This window comes from Nannobrachium achirus (assembly GCF_963921795.1).
Source record: "Nannobrachium achirus genome assembly, chromosome: 21".
Lineage (NCBI taxonomy): Eukaryota > Metazoa > Chordata > Actinopteri > Myctophiformes > Myctophidae > Nannobrachium > Nannobrachium achirus.
In genome coordinates, this window is record NC_137828.1 from 302281 (window position 1) to 305000 (window position 2720).

The window sequence follows — 2720 nt, forward strand, 5'->3', positions numbered from 1 at the left end:
AAAAGAAAAGTAGGACCATCAGCATCCGCACTCGGCGCTGCGCTGTGAGCTTGTATATCTGCTGTTTTTTCAATAGTTAAAGCACAAAATAATGTGTTCCCAGTCTAAATGGGTTAAACCCCCTCCCCCCACCGTGTATACCATTATATCTCTATTTTGTTTGTCTTTGAGTACTTAAAAAAACAACAAAAGCTGTTATTTGTTTGACTGGGAGCCAGTGAAGGTGACATAGGACTGGTGTGATACTGGTGCATACCAATGGAATGCGTTGTGAGCTTGTAGATCTAGATTCCAAAACTACTACAAGCTTGTAGATCGTCTATTTTCATCCAGTCTGTCTCAAGAGCTCCTATGCTCTTGTGTAGGCTACATGATAGGAGATATATTTATGTGTAGGCCTATTGTTATCAATAAATACATATGTGTGCTAGTGGTTCTTTAACCTTTGTGTGTCAAGGACCCCAAATTAATACTAACCCTTTTATGTTGACGTGACATACAAACAGACAGACAGACAGACAGACATCATTTGGCTACCCTTTGTAGGTGTTAGGTACTGTTGCTATATGCTGCCCAGCATATTGAAAACGAAATGTACACATTGTGGAATAAGTAAAGAGAGACAGAAACATATTTTGTTTTGTACTAAGAAAATGCTATAATAAATATGATAACAGTGAGTTGTGGAATATCATTGCAACAATGTCGTTTTTTTGTTCTGAAAAGCAGACAGAAGTGCTAGCTTGTAAGTACAGCTGCCTAAACAATGTCCAAAACATGTCAATGCATAATGTTGGCATACAGTACTACAAGCATTTTATCAGATTCCTAAATACAGGATAGAAGTGATATGTAAACAAAAGGCATTTGGGGGAAACTCCATTCTTGCAAAAACTACTTTTGAGAGATGATGGCTCACATTTACACTCTATGTTCAGCAGAATCCCCATATAACAGGGATGCTAGGGTTCAAGTGTGTGGACCTCATTCATTCTCACCAAGGACCAGCTGACAGGGTCCCCAAGGAGCCTACACTTGGTCATTTTCTTTATCCATCTATTACATCAGACAAGTGATCTAAAAGCTCAGAACGCATCTTACTGTGACACATTATAGTAATAGTAGGGCAATAGTAGTAGTAATAGTGTAATAAGTCTGCCCTGTGGCCACAGAGGGTCATTGTGGGAGGCACCAAGCTAGATATAACTTATAATACCCCAGACCAATCGGTAGTGGTCAGGGAGGAGCTACAATACGCATGATACGCAGACCACTTCACCGTAAACGTTTAGCGAATCACAGGAGCGATTGATTTATCTCCCCTGTGACTATCCCCCGATCGCAGGAGAGGAGAGGAGAGGAGAGGAGAGGAAAATAGCTATTCTCTGCGTTCCTTAATGATGTTTATGAACATATCAAAATTTAAATAGTTATTGTTTCTCATCAGAAACACCAGTAGAATAATTAAAGTTAAATTAAGTTAAATTAATAGTTAAAGTTAAATTAAGAGTTAAAATGTGTTAAATTAAGAGTTAAAATGTGTTAAATTAGTTAAAGTTCAATTAATAGTTAAAGTTCAATTAATAATTAAAGTTAAATTAGTTAAATTAGTTAAAGTTAAATTAATAATTAAAGTTTATTGCTTTTAAAAACAACACAGTAAACTGTTAAACTGCAACATGAAGAATGCTTCATGTATTCTGCTATGTGCCCATACCACCACAAGGTGGCAGCAAAGACTATATTTTGCATATTATTGTAGATTGAGCTTTAAAGGAGTAGTTCACCCCCAAAATGACCTTTTTCTCCCTATTGATTACGCCTAGGCCTACATGGAGACTTGAGTTCAATAATATTTTTGTTGTAGGCTATTTGTCGCATTCCCCCCCCCAAAAAAACTTTCCTTGGGCTAAAAATGGATCCAGAAAATGATGGTTTAGTGATGAAAAGTGATGAGTCATCAAAAAAAACATCTTTTGTTGGCTTTTTCTGTGGCCAATGAATGTTTTTTGTGCAAAACAAATGCTTGCAATGGATTCAGCATCATGACAAACCCCTAGTTAGACCCCTCACATCCTACTTAAAGCAGATTTTTTTTCTGTGTATTTTCCTCCTGTATAGAAAGTCGGTGGGAGCCCAACTTGATTTGGCCACTGTGGGTATTTGCAGTGAGCAGATCATGGTAGATTTTTTTATCCTGGCTAGTAGACCTAATTTCCTAACCGAATCAGTTGAAAAACTAAATAATACAATTTTGTCCAACCTGTGCCTTAATTTTATGGGACTACTAGGACTCGGAGGTCCCAGAGGTCGCAGGTATGATTCCCCGCTCCAGCTACCACTGCTCCCCCCCCCCCCCCCCCCCCCCCTCGCGCTCCTTGTGGGCAGCACTGGGTTAAGCTGAAACAAGCAGCTGGGTTGGGCTGCGATACCCGAATTTCCCTCGCGGGAGGAGTAGGTAACTACCTATCTATCTATCATTGTGACCAACAGGTGGTGTTGTGAGCAGGATGGATGCACTTCTCATTGTGACCAACAGGTGGTGTTGTGAGCAGGATGGATGCACTTCTCATTGTGACCAACAGGTGGTGTTGTGAGCAGGATGGATGCACTTCTCATTGTGACCAACAGGAGGTGTTGTGAGCAGGATGGATGCACACACGCACACACGCACGCACACACACACACACACACACACACACACACACACACACACACAC